General features: G+C 45.3%; 2 protein-coding genes across 19 annotated transcripts in view; one reads left to right on the forward strand and one right to left on the reverse strand.

The window, feature by feature from the left end:
* The window catches only part of CRYZL1 (crystallin zeta like 1), a 33,175-nt gene extending 31,111 nt beyond the window's left edge, over positions 1-2,064 (reverse strand). For 5 of the 11 annotated variants that reach the window (XM_081572944.1, XM_081572949.1, XM_081572947.1 and 2 more), the window contains exon 1: positions 1,477-1,525. The gene's annotated coding sequence lies outside the window, so the exon portion shown is untranslated. Of the gene's footprint in view, positions 1-1,168; positions 1,234-1,476; positions 1,526-1,855 lie in introns of those variants that run through there. The other 6 variants (XM_081572945.1, XM_081572951.1, XM_081572948.1 and 3 more) reach the window with 2 other exon arrangements.
* Positions 1,688-20,876, forward strand: part of ITSN1 (intersectin 1) — a 237,227-nt gene continuing 218,038 nt past the window's right edge. For 7 of the 8 annotated variants that reach the window (XM_081572901.1, XM_081572900.1, XM_081572902.1 and 4 more), the window contains exon 1: positions 2,390-2,607. The gene's annotated coding sequence lies outside the window, so the exon portion shown is untranslated. Of the gene's footprint in view, positions 2,030-2,389; positions 2,608-20,876 lie in introns of those variants that run through there. The other variant, XM_081572905.1, reaches the window with a different exon arrangement.

A 20,876-nucleotide genomic window follows, 5' to 3' on the forward strand; every position in this document is an offset into this window, starting at 1 on the left:
GTTTGGAACACTCTTCTTCAATTTAGAACTTTTATATTGAATGGACAGCACAGAGAGTTGTAAGACTACCAAAATATTTCACTACAACTGAGGGAACTTTGCCTTGTATGGTGAACTCCCTCTGTTTGAAATCTGAATGTCTCAGGATTAGCCATGAACTAGAGCAGAGGCATCAATGAATTGAAACTAGTGACAAAATGTAATAATTATACACTGCGGTGATTGATGGATAGGATTTAGAAGTCCTAAGTGACCCTACTCTGAATCCTGGCTTTTCTACTTATTGAGTGTATGACCTACACACACTACATAATTTTAACCATCTGGACCTTAAATTCCACACCTGTAAAACAGGAATAGTAACAGTAAGGCTTAAATAATACAGGCAAAGCACTCAGTACAATACCTGGCACAAAGGAAGTGTTGAATAAATGCTGGCTATTTTTACAATTATTTCTGTACATTGAGTGGAGACCTGGTAAAGGGTAAAGTACTTCCAAAGTCCATCTCACAGAGCAGTAAGGGGTTTTGTCAGGGGCAACCTAAGATTTAACATCTTTTAATTTCTGCAATGAGTTGTATCATCCAGTAGCCCTTGAACTGTGCCTAGTCAGAACTGAGATGTACTGTTAGCATAAGACGTCCATCAGGTTTCTTCAAACGTGAGAATGAGAGAATGTACAAAATCTCGATTTTTAAACAGTTGATCACGTACTGATATGATAATATTTTAGATATACCGGGTTAAATAAAACTCTAGCATTAATTTCACATATTTCTCTTCATTTTTTTTTTATTTAAAAAGTGGCTCCCATTAAATCTGCAAAACCTTGCTGCCCATAACCTGGACTAGCAGCACCTGAGAGCTTGTCAGAAATGGAGAGTCTCAGGACCCGCCCACACCCACAGCATCATCGTCTGCACTTCAAAACGGTTCTGAGGTGATTCTCACGCGTTGCTCCAGAGTATTCCTCCGTTTAGCATAATCTGGAGAGCAAATCTGGCCCTAGAGTTCCATAAACCCGAATTCCCCTGCTTTAAGTAATTGTTCACCGGGGGAAAAAAACAGTGACGGAGGAGAAAGCAGTAGTATAGAAACAGTAAGGCAGAAAGAAAAAGAATCTCAAAGTATAGAAACAACAAGACGCGGGAGCGGGTAAAATCCAACCTGGGAGTCTCGGTGGAAGGGAACTTCCAGACTTTTGCTTCCATGAAAGTGGAGGAAGATGCAAACTGAAATAACAACCACCATCAAAACCAGTAAAAACCAGGAAATCGTCAGGCAAATCAAGTCTCTCCTGCCCCTCAGCGGCCTCAGCTAAGCCAGCTAGGCCTGAGCCCGAGAGGTGTTAATAAGGTTGGGGTGCGACGGAAACCACCCTGCGCCCAAGGGCTGGACGGTCCCGCGTGGCGTCTCCCGAGCTGCCGTCCAAAGCCCGGTTTCCCAAGACACGTAGCGCGTCTCTCAGTACTCACCAGCCTCGGAGCGGCTCCAACGGCCTGCAGCTTCACCTCCGCCACCTTCGAGCCCCTGAGCAGAGGACCCGCCCCCTAAGCGCCAGGGCCTGTTCCCATTGGTCAGGCCGCTCGTCAGTCTCGGACTCTAGAGACCGCCATAGCAACCGAACGCGGAACTACATCTCCCGGCATGCTCTAATGCGACGCGCCTGGGGCTACCAATTAATGCGCGGAACGCCATAGCAACCGAACGCGGAACTACATCTCCCGGCATGCTCCAAGGCGACGCGCCTGGGGCTACCTATCAATTCGCCAAGTCCTAGGGGCCGATGGATTCAGCTTTATGTAAATTTGTTCAAGACCACACCCTTCCTCATTCCAACCGTATCCCCATCACCTTCCTGGGACTGTGCCACGCTCTCCTTGTGCCTCCACATTGTTCTCTCCTGTGACATCTGCCGTTAGTTAGTTGAAGGCGTCCTAAGTTGTACCTCGCCTCGCACAGCAACGGCCAGATGGCACCGAGACCGTGGAACAAAACGTGCCAAAGCCCCACACTGGACGCCTCTAGGCACGTCGGGAAACCCTACGCCAGACGCCTGCTTCGGGAAAGGGGGCGGGGCGGCTGGGTGGGTGGGGCAGCCAGGTCCCGCCCCCTCTTAGCTTGCTGATTTGCCGATCCGGCTGCCAGTCCTTCCTCTTCCAGATTTTTTTTTTTTCCAGTTGAGTTTCCCCCGCGGTGGGCGGGGCTAGAGGGAGGGGGCGGGAGGAGGTGTGAACCCTTTCTTCTGATTGGTTGTTTTTTCATTGTCCCCACCCACCCCCCGTGGGCGGAGACGAAGGGGCGGAGAGGGCGCGGGGGAGGCAGGTCCCCGGGGAGATGAGGAGATAGGCGGGAGCGAGGGACCGAGGGAGGGGAGCGAAGGGAGGCAGAGAGCTAAGGTGGAGACGGGAGGGCGCGCAGCTTGGTTGCTCGGTAGTACGGCGGCTCGCAAGGGAGAATCCCGGGCGGACTCCGGGACGCCCCGAGAGGCGGGCGGGGATGGTGTGCGGGGCTGCGGCTCCTGCGTCCCCTTCCCGCGGCGACTGAGCTGCACTGATTTTTTTTTGTCCCCCTGAGGCGGCAGCGTGGACCCGCCTGGAGATGAGGTGAGGAGAGGGCTGGACCGCGTCGGCCTGCCTTGCACTGGGCAGGCGGCGGGGGCGAGGGTGGGCGCGATGGCCGCCCGGGACGCCCGTCCATCCCCCCCACCCCCGACCCCGGGGCCGGTGTGCGCGTCCCTCCCGGCGCCCTTCACCCTGAGCCGCGCGCCCGGGAGGCGCCCCTGTGCCTCGTCCTTCTCATCCTCCCGGGCCGCCGGGGGCGGCTGGGTGGGTGGGTGGTGGTGGTGGCGGCCGGCTGGCACGCGCCGGGAGGCCGAGGCTGGGGGGTGGGCGGCGGCCGCGGGACGGGCTTCGGGGGGTTGAATGGGCATCGGTCGCCGTGGCCGGCCGAGCGGGGGGAGGTTCCGTCCTTTCTCCAGGGGCATGCGGGGCGGTGGGGTCTCTTGCAGGGCTGACCTCGCTGCCCGCGGTCGCCTGAGTGGGGCGGGCCGCCCCGCCAGCCTGCCGGAGATCGGGAATGCCGGCCTCTCCTCCTCGGCTCATCCCTTCTTCTCTCTCCTCCGCCCGCAAAAAAAAAAAAAACAAAACCCAGCAACCCTGTCAGTGAAGGGCAGTCAATGCCGTTTCGGCCCCGCGTCCCTACTGGGACTGACTTGACTCCGGTGGTATTTCACAGAAAGCGGCTCTTCCTTTTCAAGGGGGGAGCGCGTCCCTGGTGTCGGCCGCTTGCCTTTCCCCTTCTTTACGCGCTGACACGGTTTTACGGTGTGGACCGAAGGCACAGTTACCAGGCTCTGGCTTGACCGAGGAAAATGCAATCAGAATCCCCAGGAAAAGGAAATCGACGAGGAATGGGGTTGCGCCTTTCCCTCTTACTTCTTGTTTGCCTTTTGGATTAGGAAGCACCTTCGTAGATTACATTTCCTATGGGCATCTTTTGTTGTGATTCATACTAAAGGTTTTGCTTTTGAAGAAAACAATTAGGGGCTTCTGTGTTGAGTTGGAGGCTCTGGAGATTTTTTTGATAGCCCTTAATATGAAAGTTTCCTTTAGAACTTTGCCATCCTCAGTGTTGTGCTGGAGGCAGCACCAGCCTGAAAATTTAAATAGATGCGACTCCGAATAGATGCGTTTCTTTGTGCTTTATCTGCTGGCATCCTGCTGTTAATGTTTACGTGGTCGGGACTTCCAAATAATAAAAACAAGTGCAGTAAAAAGTATAGATAATAAAAAACAAGTACCGTGCCAAAAATGCATCTGGAAAATCTCAATTCTGTCATCGGGGAGGCAGTTTTTACTAATCCCTTTGAAAGGATGAAGACCAGGCTCAGAGTTTATGTAGTGGATAGGATCTGAGGGTAGGAACTGGGACCATGGAGCCAACAGGCCGGCTGGTTTATGTAGTGCTACTCTTACCGTCTGAAATAGGAGTATATTTGTTGGGCTATCTTTATTTTTATATGACTTAAGGTGCAGAAGCTTAGTACTCCCCCTAAACTTATGATTTCTAGTTCTTAAAAACAAAATGCTATGTTTTGTTTTTAAATGTTTAATAGTTCACCTGAAACATTTATGTTATTTTTATGATTGTTTACTTATAACAAAAGAAGAAAAACATTTTTCAATATTGAGTTCTTTCTGTAGGACAGTTGTAAAGAACCCAAAAACTTTAGGTAATCCAAATTCAGAAATGAAGGACACTAATTTAGTGATGGTCCAAAAGCTATTTAAGACTTCTATAAGTAGCTCCAGTAGGGTGAATTTCTGATAGAATTGTTTTGAAGGCTATTTATTTAAGAATTTATCTATTGAAATTTCTGAGGCACATGGTACCTTCACAAAAGTCTATTATTATTCTGCCTGAGTAAGAGAGGAAATGAACACATTTTTGATGTACTTTGGAACCCTGTGAATTGTTCAGATACTAAGCATTGTGAAATAGGGCATAAAATGAGTGGTAGCAAGTTAGTTCCGTGAAATGTTTGTCTCTCTTAGCTATTTTTTTTTTGCGATTGACTAGCAATTTCCTTTTTCTTAATGCTTATCCCTATTATAAATAAATAAAAGAAATAAAACTCTGCTTAATGTTTTCTCCAAATAACTAGATTGAGGCAAACTCAAATCTCCATAAAGGTGGTTAAGGAGGAGGTGCCTTTAAATCCCTCTACTATTACTCAGCTTTTTAATGTGGATTTGTGAATTATAGGGAATTAATTACAGGTCGGTCGGGTTTATATTACGTTCCACTGCCGCAGGGCTCTTCTCTTGTGAATGATCTTTCTCTTCTGAATGGTTCCACTTACCGGCAGGTTTCTCAACGTCTAGACCTCAGATCACTTACATCAACATAACCTGAAGTTCTCAGTAAAAGTAGAGACTCCTGGAATCTGATTTCCAACAAGTTCTCCAGGAAGTTTTCTTACACAGTAGCATTGGAGAACCACTGGCATTGTGCCTCCTTCTCACTGAGTGTGTCGCCAGGCCATGTCCTGAAGAGGATGGCATGTTTTTCAAGTGACAGAATAACTTTCATACCTTGGACATCTAATAAAAAACCATGACCTTCAGATATGTAAGGCACCTGTAATAATACATCTCAGAAGGGCAGAGATCACTGTACCTCCTAGAGTAGTGCCTGGAGGAACTCTATGAAATATTTGAGTGAATTACATCACAGTGAGGCCACGCCTTTAAACCTTTACTTGTAAAGTTAATCTTATCACTTCATAGTCACTTTATAAACTGGGAGCCATAAGTACCACACCCCAGTCATTTCTGTAAGTTTGGTTGGCTCTGAAAGGAGAGAACCTTTCCCAAGCATAACTACTCAAGATGATAAGCTGGAAAGAAGGCTCCTAGCAAAATGTTTGCTAAGCTGCTAAGTCACTTCAGTTGTGTCCGACTCTGTGCGACCCCATAGACTGCAGCCCACCAGGCTCCCCTGTCCCTGGGATTCTCCAGGCAAGAACACTGGAGTGGGGTGCCATTGCCTTCTCCGAGCAAAATGTTTGCTTAGACTCAAAATGTAAATTTAAGTCACAGTGTAATGGTAAATTATTTGCTATCAGTACATCAGAATGCCATTTTATAACCTATGATAAGTCCAACATAATGCAGTAAAAATTGTTTTTTCCCAAAATAAATTGGTAATTTTCCAATTTTATTTTTATGCTCCTAATATATGACTTTCACACCTTTCTGTCAGAGCCCAGCATAGGCCCCATAAATAACAGCTTCTGCTGTGTAGTTGAGAGTATGGATAGTTAAGAGTGTAACCTCTAGAGAATATTGGGTTTGACCACACATAGTCTGTGACCTGGGGTTTCCCTAGTAGCTAAGCTGGTAAAGAATCCGCCTGCAATGCAGGAGACCCCAGTTGGGTTCCTGAGTGGGGAAGATCCCCTGGAAAAAGGATAGGCTACGCCACTCCGATATTCTTGGGCTTCCCTGGTGGCTCAGATGGTAAAAAAAAAAATCCGCCTGTAATGCAGGATCCCTGGGTTGGATCCCTGGGTCAGGAAGATCCCCTGGAGGAGGGCGTGGCAGCCCACTGCAGCATTCTTGCCTGGAGAATCCCCATGGACAAAGGAGCCTGGAGGGCTACAGTCCATGAGATCACACAAAGAGTCAGACACGACTGAGTGACTAAGCACCACACAGCATGGTCTGTGACTTTGATCTAGTCACCTGACCTCTCAGTGCCTCAGTTTTCTCAGCTGAAAATGGGAATTGTTGTAGTAAAATGTAATACTTCTAGGACTTCCGTGGGGGTCCAGTGGTTAAGAATCCACCTGTCAATGCCGTGGACATGGGTTCGATCCCTGGTCCGGAAAGATTCCACATGCCACGGCACAGCTAAGCCCAGTGTGACGCAGCGGCTGAGCGCACATGCCCTAGTGCCTGTTCTCTGCAAGAAGAGAAGCCTCTGCAAAAAGAAGCCCACGCACCACAACTACAGTTGTGCAGTGCTGTGCTGTGCTTTAATCCTAGCCCTAACCCTGTACCATTGGAGCCACCTGGGACGCCCTGGTTGCGCCTGCTCACGCAACTAAAGAAAGCAGCACGGAAGACCCAGCACAGCCAAAATTTTAAAAAGTAAATTCAAAAAAGGAAATTATTTAAAAAACTTAATACTTCTAAGTTCTCACTTAAGTTCTTGAGACACATTCATTTAATAAATGTTATGATGATGAGCCTGGTGGGTTGCCGTCTATGGGGTCGCACGGAGTCGGACACAACTGAAGTGACTTAGCAGCAGCAGCAGCACTTTATGGTAGTAAGTAGAAATCCATTGCTTAAAAAGAAGTCTCTTGCTAATTTCCTGGCACTGAATATGTACAATTTTAAAATTACAATAATAACTAAACATTAAAAGTATGTAATAAAACATCAGGTTCTATGCAGATTTTTTTTAAGTAAAGATAAGCCTGTCATCCCTCTCAGCTTAATAGTACTATTTCAGAAAGAATCTGTTAATCAGTTTAGATGATCCCTTGTATTTTACAGAATTGCATGTTTGTGGTAGAACAATTGAAATACAGGAAAGTAAAGAGTAGAAAACCACAAAATACTTAGAGGTCTACAACCTGAATACATTTCTCTCCAAACCATTTTTTCTCTGTGCTATTTGTCAATATATATAATTTTGGGTAGCAAATATGGGATCCTGGTATACATATGGTTGTTTCATAACCTGTGCTTCTTAACATCTCATTATGAATCTTCTCTATGTAGTCAGTTGTAATATTGACTGAATAATATTCCATTTTACGGATCTATGATTATTTATTTATTTATTTATTTGGCTGCATCGGGTCTTCATTGTGGTATACAGCCTCCGTTGCTCAAGGCATGTGGGACCTTGGTTCCCTGACCAGGGATTGAACCCGCATCCTTTGAATTGGAAGGTGGGTTTTTACCTCTGGACCACCAGGGAACGTCCCCAGCCGATTTGTTTTTATTAAACGTTATTTTTCTCCCACTGCTATTATCGTTGTCTCCACAATAACTGTCCTCCATGCGTTTCTATATATACCTTTGAGTTTTTTATTTTTCCCTTTAGGATAAATTTCTAGAGGTGTGATTGTAAGATCAAAGTACATGTATGGTTTAAGGGTTTTTGATACATCCTTTCAGTTAGTCATTTAGAAAGGTTGTAGCAATTTACACTCAGCATGTTGTATGAGAGTTCCATTTCCCTCCCCCTTCCTTTTTTTGAGGAATGACTTAATAAGTGACCAACCTAGGGAATTGTTTTATCTTTAGAAAGAAGAATGGGTTGTTATTGTGACCATGTTGGTGATGTGATCTGGAAACTAGAAATTCATACACCTGTAAGAATAACAGCTAACACTTAACAAGTCCATTTACAGCATTTTGTAAGCATAAACTCGCTTAATTTTGACAAATTCTCAGTTTTTTAGATGAATGTGACTTGAAAACCAAAATACCCTCTGTTAAGTCACAAGAGCCAGCAAGTGACTCTGCAGAATGGTTACTCTAGAGCCCAAATTCCACAGCGCTGGACTGCCTCTTGCCTGCAAATGTTGTACGGGTGTTGGGGTACTTTTTGCATTCCTGATTTCTGTTTGAGAATAACCTAGCAGTTTCCTGGCATGTATTCATTTATAAAGTAGGTGGCACACAGATTCAAAGCCCTCTCTGTGAGGAGTTAGTCTCATAACTTAGCTCACAAATAAGCCTCCTGTCCTGTCTAGCATTTACCTTTGAAAGCAGTATGCTACTCTTTACTCTGTAGTAGTTTTCCTAAAACACCTCCATATGAGAAATGGATCAGAGTGACAGAGGAGACTAGCACAGTTGGAAGAGGCAGTTTACTTGGTGTGGACTTACCTTGGAAACACAAGACAAGTGGGCTTAGGGACAGAAGTGGGCTTAGGGAGGCAGCCGGAGCCTGTACAAACATTTCCACGTCAGCCTGGTTGGAGATTTGAAGTGTCTGGTGGAACTTCAGTTCAGGAATGCGAAGGCCTTACTGTCTATAGAGAGATGTCACCCATCCACTGGGAGATTGTTTTTTTTAAAAAACCCTGCTATTCTTAAGTGTGATGGTAGAAGATGATTGAAGTTTTCTTGCTAATGACTAGCCTGCTGCTGCTGCTGCTGCTAAGTCACTTCAGTCATGTCCGACTCTTAGCGACCCCATGGACGGTAGCCTACCAGGCTCCTCCGTCCATGGGATTTTCCAGGCAAGAGTACTGGTGTGGGGTGCCATTGCCTTCTTCACCTAGCCTGCTAACAAGGTGAATTTCCAGTAAGCTAATCTGTTTGATACTTTGGCCACCTGATGCGAAGAACTCACTCCTTGGAAAAGACCCTGATGCTGGGAAAGATTGAAGGCGGAAGGAGAAAGGGACGATGGAAGATGAGATGGTTGGATGGCATCACCGACTCAATGGACATGAGTTTGAGTAAACTCCGGGACTTGGTGATGGACAAGGAAGCCTGGCGTGCTGCAGTCCGTGGGGTCACAAAGAGTCGGACACGACTGAGTGACTGAACTGAACTGAATCTGTTTGAATTCACCATCGCTCTCTTCACCGTTTTTCTAGTAGGATTAATGATTGGCAGATTACTTTGCCAGCTTATCTCCCAGAGAGAGGGTTGGTGAAATCGTTTTGGCTTCAGCTCTCTGGCCTGAGTTTAGGCTGCTGAGCGAGGCAGGACCGCCCCGGCTCAGTGTTAGGCTGGTCATCAAAACCCGTTCTCAGCATTTTGTGGGCCAGGGCTCCACCCAACCAGGTGGGAGTGGTCCTGAGGCCCCTTAACTCCTCATCCAGTGGTGGAGCCAGGAGCTGAACGGAGGGATGTGATAGTTTCAGACTCACCTGAATTTGAATGTGAAAATTACAAGGTCACAGCAGTTGGTCAGATTTTTTTTTTTTTTATTCTTGGTGGTTAAAATTAAACATCCTCTCCTTCATGCAGGAGGGCCAGCTTTGGATCCTCTGTGCCTTGGGGAGCATTTTGACTGGTTTCTCTCTCAGGGATGGTTATGTTCATCCCTGCATTGTGTCTGCAGGTCCCCCTGGTGACCAGTGGATACAGCTGCAGGAAATGGGCGAAGCCAACTGGCTTTTCTGCCATGTTTTCACCAGCCTGGTTAAGGAGGACACTGATTCTTGTGATAAAAGCTTGGGGACAAGATGCCATTAGAGCCATTTGTTGTGTTTGTGTAGAGGCCTACTCACCTCTCTGAGGCAAATTTTCTGAGCAGCTTTGTTCTAACAAGGGTGAAAGTAAAAGCGTTAATTGCTCAGTTGTGTCTGACTTTTTGCGATCCCACCAGGCTCCTCTGTCCATGGGATTCTCCAGGCAAGAATACTCGAGTATGTTGCCATTCCCTCTCCAGGGGATCTTCCCTATCCAAGGATTGAACCCACATCTCCCGCATTGCAGGCAGATTCTTTACCACTGAGCCTCCAGGGAAACCCTATAACAAGGGTAATGTGTTGTATTATGCTGCTGCTGCTAAGTCGCTTCAGTCGTGTCCGACTCTGTGCGACCCCATAGACGGCAGCCCACCAGGCTCCCCCGTCCCTGGGATTCTCCAGGCAAGAACACTGGAGTGGGTTGCCATTTCCTTCTCCAGTGCATGAAAGGGAAAAGTGAAAGTGAAGTTGCTCAGTTGCGTCCGACTCTTAGCGACCCCATGGACTGTAGCCTACCAGGCTCCTCCGTCCATGGGATTTTCCAGGCAAGAGTACTGGAGTGGGGTGCCATTGCCTTCTCCGTGTTGTATTATAAGCCATTGAATAAACACCCACATGTACCCATTCCTGTGCATTGTCTATAAGAGTATTTGTTGTGCATCCAGTATTTTATAAAAATCAATTCATTTCTCCTGTAATCTTAAGATAATAGATTTTAGAAGCAAGTAGCCTTTCAGTTTCTGGAATCATTTGAAAGTCAACTGCTCCATTCTTACAGAATTGGAGTATCCCATTTGGATCATTGACATATAAAAGCCGTACAGCTAGTAATTAGAGAAACCTTGAAAAGTTGACCAAAAAATTAGTGGTATATTCCTGGTATATATACCAGGCTTCAATGATTAAAATTCCCTCCTCCTCTCTTCTTCACTTACAAGAAATATTGTTAAATGAAGTCAGTCAATAATAATAAGTCTATTATAGGTAGTACTGCTTATTTTCAGATACCTTGAGATAGTTAATAAAATTGCTGTTTTAGTATTCTGAAGAATCCTCCTGTCAGCGCAGGATACATGTGTTCGATCCCTGATCTGGGAAGATCCCACGTGCCATGGGGCAGCTAAGCCTGTGTGCCACAACTCTGTGCCTGTGCTCTGGAGCCTGGCAGCCGCTACTGCTGAGCCCACGTACCACAGCTACTGACACCTCCACGCCCTAGAGCCTGTGCTCCGCAGCAGGAGAGTAGCCCCTGCTCTTTGCAACTAGAGAAATGCCCTCTGAGCCACAAAGACCAAGCATGGCTGAAAATGGATACATAAATCAAGTTATAAACAAATGTAAGCGCTCTCAAAACAAAAAAAAGAAATTAAAAAAAGATGCTCAGAGAAACTGAGGAGGAGGAGAACTTGGTAGAGGGGTTGAGTAAGGGGTGAGTTCCACGAGAGAGGAAGGGTTGTCCTCATGACCTGGAACAGGGTCCAGTGTACGGTGGACACTCAACAGTCATGTGCTGGCATACTGAATAGATTAGTGTTTGAGGCTCTGTTTACCTGGACACCTAAGTCACCTGGGTGAGGTGAGCACTGGAGAGACAGGTGAGGGATAAAGCAGACAGGTGCTGGCTTGGGTTTTATTCAGAGTGCAAGGAGGTAGGATGCTGATGTCAGTTTTAAGCAGGCAAGACCCTTTTGTTTGACTAGATCCCTCTGGATGTTATGTGGGAGTGGCTTGGAGGAAAGTGAAAGGGAAATGTTGAATTAACACCTCCCCCCCGCACCCCCCCCCCACTGTCAGTTACCTGAAAGTTGACATTTCTACCTGTCCTTGTACTTTTTCTTTACCATGGGGGTAGTGTGATTTACTTTTTGATGGGGTGAGATGAATGGCGATTTGTATAAGCTTTTCGAAGTTCTCTGAGGAAAAGAGAACCCCGTAAAATCACTATTCTTATGGATCAAATAAAACAAAACGGTGTAAAATAAAGATCGGGAATTATTTAACTTTTTAACCATTAATTTAGTTGAGGTTATAGCTATAGATTTCTGGTAGGACAGATTTTTCTGTTTGCATTTTTTGGTGAAAGAAACTTAATATACGGAAACGAATCCTTAGAATAGGGTTTTGTGAATTGAGTGTCTATAGAAGCTATGCACTCAGAGGAAGATCCAGTTTGTAAAGTGCTAATATTGTCTGTCCAATCTGGTGTTTTAATCAGTATCAAAGGAAGGGAAATACTGCCGTAATTGTAACCTTACGTTACTCCCTTAGTTCAATTAGTTTTAAACCATAGTCATTATCTGTTATCTTTAGTTGTTGTGATCTCGTTAGATGAAGTGATATTGCAGTTGTGATTTGGGAATTTAAAAAAATAACATTTTTTTTCTTATTACCAAAATGATACATGTTTATTGAAGACAGCTTTGGAAAATACAGATAAGGGAGTAAAAAAGCATACCCCATATCTCCCTGGCCGGAAATGATGCCTGTCCATACACTGGGAGGGGTCAGCTTGCTCAAATCGCCTAGAAGCTTAGGTGTATTCAGTCTGGGAGACACGCAGGCCTGTTTGGGACTCTGGGACCTGGTGGGGCTGGGCAGGGTCAGTCAGCCCACACATTCGTGGCCCTGGGAGCATGTGTCTTGGTGCTGCTACACCTTCTAGGTCTTTAAGAGAAGTTGAAAATTTAGAAATATGGATTTAATGTGAAATCTCCAATTTTTATGTGAGCCTCAAACACATTGGGATTCAAGCAGAGCAGACCTTAGGGCTGCATTCAGTCTTTGTTGCCTTGCCAGCTTATAACCTCAGGTACATATAGTTGTGTAGCCTGTGTTTCTCTCTCATTATCAGTTCAGTTCAGTCGCTCAGTCGTGTCCCACTCTTTACGACCCCATGGACTGCAGCATGCCAGGCCTCCCTGCCCATCACCAACTCCCAGAGCTTGCTCAAACTCATGTCCATTGAGTCAGTGATGCCATCCAACCATCTCATCCTCTGTTGTCCCCTTCTTCTACTGCCTTCAATCTTTCCCAGCATCAGGGTCTTTTCTAATGAATCAGCCATTCACATCAGGTGGCCAAAGTATTGGAGTTTCAGCTTCAGCATCAGTCCTTCCAATGAATATTCAGGACTCATTTCCTTTAGGATCCACTGGTTTGATCTCCTTGCAGTCCAAGGGACTCTCACGAATTTTCTCCAACACCACAGTTCAAAAGCATCAGTTCTTCGGCACTCAGCCTTCTTTATGGTCCAACTCTTACCTCCATATGTGACTGCTAGAAAAACAGTAGCTTTGACAAGACAGACCTTTGGTGGCAAAGTTATGTCTCTGCTTTTTAACATGCTGTCTAGGTTGGTCATAGCTTTCCTTCCAAGGAGCAAGCGTCTTTTACTTTCCTGGCTGAAGTCACCATCTGCAGTGATTTTGGAGCCCAAGAAAATAAAATCTTTCACTGTTTCCCTTGTTTCCCCATCTATTTGCCATGAAGTGATGCGACTGGATGCCATGATCTTTGTTTTTTGAATGTTGAGTTTTAAGCCACGTTTTTCACTCTCCTCTTTCATCAAGAGGCTCTTTATTTACTCTTCACTTTCTGCCATAAGTGTGGTGTCATCTGCATATCTGAGGTTATTGATATTTCTCCTGGCAATCTCTATTCCAACTCTCTCAGTATATTGGAGTATACTCCCAAGCCTTAAGGGTATGCTGCCTTGGCAGTGTGTTCCAATCTCCTGTTTCCTTACTAGCATTGGGTAAAGCCATCTCAAAAAAAAAAAAAAAATCCTAGCCGGTTTTGTTTGTTTTAACTTGCATTTTTTTGGTACAGTTACTGAGTTGCTGGGTTTCCTGGCGGCTTCCAGTGGCTCCGTGGTAAAGAATCTGCCTGCAATGCAGGAGACTCAGGTTCAATCCCTGGGTCAGGAAGCTCCCCTGCAGGAGGAATGGCCACACACTTCAGTATTCTTGCCTGGGAAATCCTATGAACAGAAGAAGCCTGGTGGGCTACAGTCCATGCGATCGTAGAGTCAGACATGACTTAGCGACTGCACAGCAAAAATGAGTTGAACATTGATTAAACGTTTATTGACCTTTCTCAGATTTACTTGGTAACTAGCCACCTTGCTAGAACTCTGAGTTCCAGTAGTATTTTGGTCATTTATTCAGTGCATCTCAACTTTTGTAATATTATATAATATTTGCACCCCATTAGTCCCAGTAAATAGTACTCATGGCAGGTGTCATCCCCCAAACCTGAGGACACTGGTACCTGGAGCATACCTGTAACCCATGTTAAAGAACTACGGTTGAGAAGTTCTGATTTTGGTCAGTGGGAATGTTTGAGCATGGGCTCTGTGCCTGGCATTGCTCTGGCTGTGCAGCCTTGAACCATGAGAGCGGTCTCAGCTCTCCAAGACCTCGTGATTTTTTTTATTTCTCTTGTGTTTATCATATTGACCATCATATTTATAAAAGATAATTTTTATTTCCAGAATTTATAATTTTTTGGCTTTTATTTCTTGTTAACATGAAATCCGCCCCCCCCAAAAAAAAAGAAACACAGTGGTGGATGCTAGTCAGCCTCTAATTTCTTAAATTCCATTAATTCTCTTGAGTTCTATTAAACTCTGCTACAAAAAGTCACAAGTGGACTTTGGTGAGCAGTTCCTTTATTGTGATGATGAGAAAACCAGGGTACAGTGCTGGGACTGTGTAATGGGAACTTCTGAAGTGTCTGTCTAACTCAACACAAATCCCTTAACTGTCCTCAGACCTAGACATCCACTCCCCTGCATACTTCTTCCTTCCCACAGAAGACACAGAGGATTGAACCAGGTTTAGTTCAGTCCTGACCCAAGCTAGTCCAATCAGTGTCCCTTTCTCGGAAATTTGACACTGGGCCCAAGAGAGGGTTCGACCTCACTGCGTTCACAGGGCCTAACGTAAAAACTTGGGAGTTCTAGGCCGTTGTGTTCTGCTGTTGTGTCTGGGGACAGAGAAAGGTGATTTATGGATGGAGAGATTAAAATAAGTATAGAGAAGCAGGAAGAGAGAATACTACCTGAGATAACTTTAAACCTTCTCCTCCAGTCCTTTCTGGGGCTGGGTGTTTTCCTGTTCTGGGAAGTCTGTGAAGTTCTGTGAAGTCCTCCTGTATTCTTAATATTAACAGTGCCCCCCCCCCTTACCCCCACCCTCAATACACCTTTTAGCTGAAGCCAGCTGAGGTTGGGTTGTTTAAGCCTTCTCTTCATTTTCAGACCTATATTCTTTCTATAATCCTACCTTATCTCTTGTATCTCTTGACTATCATCTGAGGAAGCTGTGCATTTATTACTATTTTCTCCATATAACGGCAACATCAAAAATTAAGGATATACTAGTATATATAAAATAGATAATCAACAAGAGCCTACTGTATAGCACAGGGAACTCGACTCAGTATTCTGTAATAACCTATATGGGAAAAGAATCTGAAGAAGATTGAGTGTATGTATATGTATAACTGAATCACTTGACTGTACACCTGAAACCAGCACAGTATTGTAAATCAGCCATATTCCAGTATAACATAAAAGTTAAATTAAAAAACTAAGGCTAGTAAGAGAAGCAGAAGTGCACAAATTTAAGCTAATTCACACAGTTACAATTTTATTAGAAAGCCCATTTTGCACATGTGGTTGGTGACCTTTCTTAAGTCAGTTCAGATCTCTTGTGAAGAAAAACAAAAAGGAAGAGATTTTGAATTTATTTCCAAATGTCCTAGAATTTCAGTGGAGTAATTTCCCTTCATATACATATAACATTTTGACCTCATGAAAGAAATGATACTGCATCTGTTTAAGCATGTACTCTTCCAGAAACTGAAAGAAGACTCTTAACTTTACTATCTGCTGCTGCTAAGTCGCTTCAGTCGTGTCCGACTCTGTGCGACCCCGTAGACGGCAGCCCACCAGGCTCCGTCGTCCCCGGGATTCTCCAGGCAAGAATACTGGAGTGGGTTGCCATTTCCTTCTCCAGTGCATGAAAGGGAAAAGTGAAAGTGAAGTTGCTCAGTCGTGTCCGACTCTTAGCGACCCCATGGACTGTAGCCTACCAGGCTCCTCTGTCCATGGGATTTTCCAGGCAAGAGTACTGGAGTGGGGTGCCTAAATATCAAGAAATTGAATCACAGTGTAATTTACCTGGTGGGTGGTAGTGTTAGTCCCTCAGTTGTGTCTGATTCTTTGCGACTCCATGGACTGTAGCCTGTCAGGCTCCTTTGTCCATGGCATTCTCCAGGCAACAAAACTGGAGTGGGTTGCTGTTTCCTTCTCCAGGGGATCTTCCTGACCCAGTGATTGAACCCAGGTCTCCTGCATTGCAGGCAGATTCTTAATGTCTGAGCTACCACTTCCCTGGTGGCTCAGATGGTAAAGAATTTACCTGGGGCTAGGCTTATTCTTAAATTAGCTTTTTGTTTCAGCCACGTCATAAGTACTCAGTGCTAAATTTAAGTAGTCTGCTATCATGAAGAAGTTGGATGGGAAGGGGGAAAAAAAAGGAATGATAGAGACTTCCCTGGTGGTCCAGTGACCTAAGACTGCATGTTCCCAATGCAGGGGTCCCGGGTTTGATCCCTTGTCAGGGAACTAGATCCCACATGCTGCAACTAAGACCCAGTGCAGCCAAATAAATAAATTAAATATGTATAAAAAAAGAATGCTAGAAAGAGTAAGAAAAAATTGTAGTAGAAGAAAGCTAACTCAGTGCTGTAATTCTCCTTAATCATAATTGTATTTGTCTGAATTTTTTCATTTGCAAGTGGAAGAAGCCCAAACTGTCTTAAGTGAAAAAGGGAAATGTATTGACCCCCTGATGCTGGGACCGATGGAGGGCAGGAGAAGGGGACGACAGAGGATGAGATGATTAGATGGCCTCATCGACTCGATGAACATGAGTTTGAGCAAACTCCGGGGGGGTTGGTGAAGGACAGAGAAGCCTGGCGTGTTGTAGTCCATGGGGTTGCAGAGAATCGGACACAACTTAGCGAATGAACAACAGCTATAGAGTTACGTATCTGTCTGTTAGGTCCAAGGGTTCTGATTGTCCTGGCATGATCCCATGCCTGGACCAGTCACCATGGCCAAGGGAATGCAAGACTCTCATTGGCTATCCTGGGCTTTTGGGTCCACCTTTTGTACCAGTATAAAGTAGAGTAGCTAGTAAAGTCAGTAGCTAGACTCCTGGAATTAGCAGAAGGAGGGAAAGTGGATCAATTACAAGAAGAAAGAATGCTGGGCAGGCTAAATGCATACCTAACACATTCATCACATACAGGGATCGGACGGAAAGGGCCTGATGGTGTTCTTTTTTTTTCCCTTTTGAATGGTGTGCTGCTAAGTTGCTTCAGTCGTGTCTGACTCTTTGTGACACTATAGACTGTAGCCCACTAGGCTCCTCTGTTCACGGGATTCTCTAGGCAAGAATACCGGAGTGGGTTGCTAGGCTCTCCTCCAGAGGATCTTCCCCCTTGAATGATAGTCTTTAGTAAAACTATAATACAAAGACATCAAAGCAACCCAATGTATGCATGAACTTTTCTCTCAATAAAGTTTACTTTTTAAATTTAAATGCTGACTGTGCTGCCCAAGAATTTGTATTGTTCATTCATTTTAAAATGAAATATATTTTCCTCTCCAGTGATTGCTCTAGATAGAATGAAGTTTGGGCGGCTTATCTATAATGTAGCTAGATCACTTTTGGTTTAGAACTGTGGGCATTATTTTATCAGTTCGACTACTACTATAATGACAGATTTTTTTTTCCATGCCTGAAGGTAGGTTAGCATTCTCTTGGCTCATATCTGAAGGCTTTCTAACTTATGATTTGTCTGGAACTGCCAGGGAAATGTGTATACTGGGAAAAAGCTGGAGCTGGAAAGGGGTATTATTTCGTAAAGTGTCTGCTTTTTTAGATTAGACTCCAAGGAAGATAGCAACCTGACCTTTTTCAGAAGGGCACAGGCCTGTTTTTTGACAATTGTTTTGTTTTGTCCTATGAGACTGATGACAGTAGGTAGTAAGAGCTTATGGTACCTTGAGAAAAGTTGCACTTGTTTTTTAAATTATGTATCTGCAGTGTAATTTATTTCCCACATTCTGATTACAACAACTCCACTCAAAAACTGGTTCCTGGACCTTCTTCCTTTAATCTCAGATGTCGGTTTCCTCCTAGTCTCATTTCCTACCGCCTGCAGCTGGGACCTCAGAGTGGGTCACCCCAGCTAGTTCCTTACCCCGTTGTCCTTCTGTCACTTCTAACCTGCCGACCTCCTTCACTCGACCAGCTCAACTCTCTGGGTTCTGTTTCCTGTATTTGTGATATTAAAAATCAGCCATGTAAAGCAATTATTCTTCGATAAAAAATAAATTAATTTAAAAAAAAAAGAAAATCAGCCAAAGAAGACCATACAAAACTTGCAGACTTTGTCTTTACCCATTTAGCTTTATTCTTCCTCAGCTTGTATACTGCTAAGAACTCTTTTTTTCCTCTTCACTCTCAATATTGTGTATATATATATATATATATATATATACACACACACACACACACACACACACACATATATATATATTTTTAATGGAGAAGGCAATGGCACCCACTCCAGTACTCTTGCCTGGAAAATCCCATGGACGGAGGAGCCTGGTAGGCTACAGTCCATGGGGTCGCTAGGAGTCGGATATGACTGAGCAACTTCACTTTCACTTTTCACTTTCATGCACTGGAGAAGGAAATGGCAACCCACACCAGTGTTCTTGCTTGGAGAATCCCAGGGACGGCGGAGCCTGGTGGGCTGCCGTCTATGGGATCGCACAGAATTGGACACTACTGAAGTGACTTAGCAGCAGCAGCAGCAATGTTGTGTTCATTTCACACTGTTGCCGTACAACAATGTGAATCAGCTGTATGTATACATGTACCCGCACCGAGCTGAGCTCCCTATGTTATACAGCAGCTTCCCACTAGCTGTTTTACACATGTGTGTGTTAGTCACTCAGTCATATCTGACTCTTTGCCAGGCTTCTCTGTCCATGCAACTCTCCAGGCAAGAATCCTGGAGGGGGTTGTCATTCCCTCCTCCAGGGGATCTTCCTGACCCAGGGATTGAACCCAGGTCTTCTGCACTGCAAGCAGATTCTTTACCATCTGAGTCACCAGGGAAGCACCATGCCCCTACTGCCACCCCCCCACCCCCTGCCACCGTAGAGTATATTCATCAGTTCCAGTCTCCTAGTTTGTCCTACCCTCCCCTTCCCACCCCATGTTCACAAGTCCACTCCCCACATCTGTGTCTCTGTTCCTTCCCTGCAAATAGGTTTCTTCCTCACCTTTCTTTCCTTTCCTCGTAGACGTTGTTCCAGACCTGCCCCTTTCCTCAGGCCTCCCCACCCCTCCCCGGATGTCTCAGAACCTTCGAGGCTCTTCCTCCTGTCTGGTCCAGGTGCCCGCTTCCCAGGCAGATCTTGTAAATCTGTCTGATCCACACTTTGCCTCTTAAGAGAGCAAAGGAAGAGGCAGATGTCGCCTTCCCTTCCCCAGGTTCTAGATGCTGTCGTCTTTGGTTTCCTCGGAGACTCTATCTCACGCTGGTGCTTGGAAGTCCCCTCATTAGTGCCAGAACCCCATCGTGTGTGACCGCTGTGTGCAGATGCTGTGGTAGTAGCTAGGGGGACAGCAGTGACAGGTTGCTGTCATCAGTCTTTAATTAGGACAGACATACATACCCCCCCGCCCCCACAGTCACAGAGAGAAGTGATTCCTCACTGTTTGAAATGCTGTGATGAAAGTGTCCAAGAGGACCTAACGTAGTCCTACAGTGTAGGGAAGATGTGACATTTACTTGGCATCTGAAGGATGTCTAGGAGGTCATCAGGGAAGGAAAGAAGTTGTTGGGCTGAGGGACCAGCGCATGACAGAGCCTGTGGCATAAAGGGGCACAGTGTATATGAGTAGAAGGCCACTGTGGTTGCAGTGGGGAATGCTGGAGAGGGAGGTGAGGTCAGACCACACAGGGCCTTGCAGACATGTACAGAAGGGTCATCTGGGAGTCCCAATCTGAATCTTGCTTGTTCTCTGCCTCCTGGGTCCTCTATGCCCTCCGGTCCTCTGCTCCCTCCTTCACACCCGCTTAGCTTTGACCCCTCAATGCTGCCTTGTTGGCATCTCTCTTCTCTGTCTTCTCTCACAGCTGTGGTCCGTGCTGGGTGTCTGCCTTGTTCCTGTTTGCGTGTTGCAGTCTTGCAGTCTGGTTCTGCCTCTGCCTCCTGTATCTTGTTTCCTTGCACCGTCTTCTGTCAGTTTGTTTCTCGATCTTTCCGTGACATTCAGCATGTTCTGCAGGAACACTTTTCTGCCTTGCCTTTCTCTATCTTCTGTTCTGTGTGTTCTCGTCTCTTACATCTAGGACTTCTTAGTCTCCTCTGAGGGCTCTTTATCTTAACCTTATTGTCCCCAAGGCTGTTTTCTCTACCCTCTTTGGTCCTACCCTGTCCTCTAGGTGAAAAAGAACTAAAGAACCTCTTGATGAAAGTGAAAGAGGAGAGTGAAAAATTTGGCTTAAAACTCAGCATTCAGAAAACTAAGATCATGGCATCTGGTCCCATCACTTCATGACAAATAGGGAAAACAATGGAAACAGTGGCAGATTTTATTTTCTTGGGTCCAAAATCACTGCAGATGGTGACTGCAGCCATGAAAGTAAAAGACACTTGCTCCTTGGAAGAAAAGCTATGACCAACCTACACAGCATATTAAAAAGCAGTGACATTACTCTGCCAACAAAGATCCGTCTAGTCAAAGCTATGGTTTTCCAGTAGTCATGTATGGATGTGAGAGTTGGACTATAAAGAAAGCTGAGCGCCGAAGAATTGATGCTTTTGAACTGTGGTGTTGGAGAAGACTCTTGAGAGGCCCTTGGACAGAAAGGAAATCCAACCAGTCAATCCTAGAGGAAATCAGTCCTGAATATTCATTGGAAGGACTGGTGCTGAAGCTGAAACTCCAATACTTTGGCTACCTGATGTGAAGAACTGACTCATTTGAAAAGACCCTGATGCTGGGAAAGATTGAAGGCGGGAGGAAAAGGGGACGGCAGAGGATG

Source organism: Giraffa tippelskirchi, chromosome 2, assembly GCF_054371585.1.
Source record: "Giraffa tippelskirchi isolate mGirTip1 chromosome 2, T2T-mGirTip1v1.2.pri, whole genome shotgun sequence".
NCBI classification, from domain to species: Eukaryota; Metazoa; Chordata; class Mammalia; order Artiodactyla; family Giraffidae; genus Giraffa; species Giraffa tippelskirchi.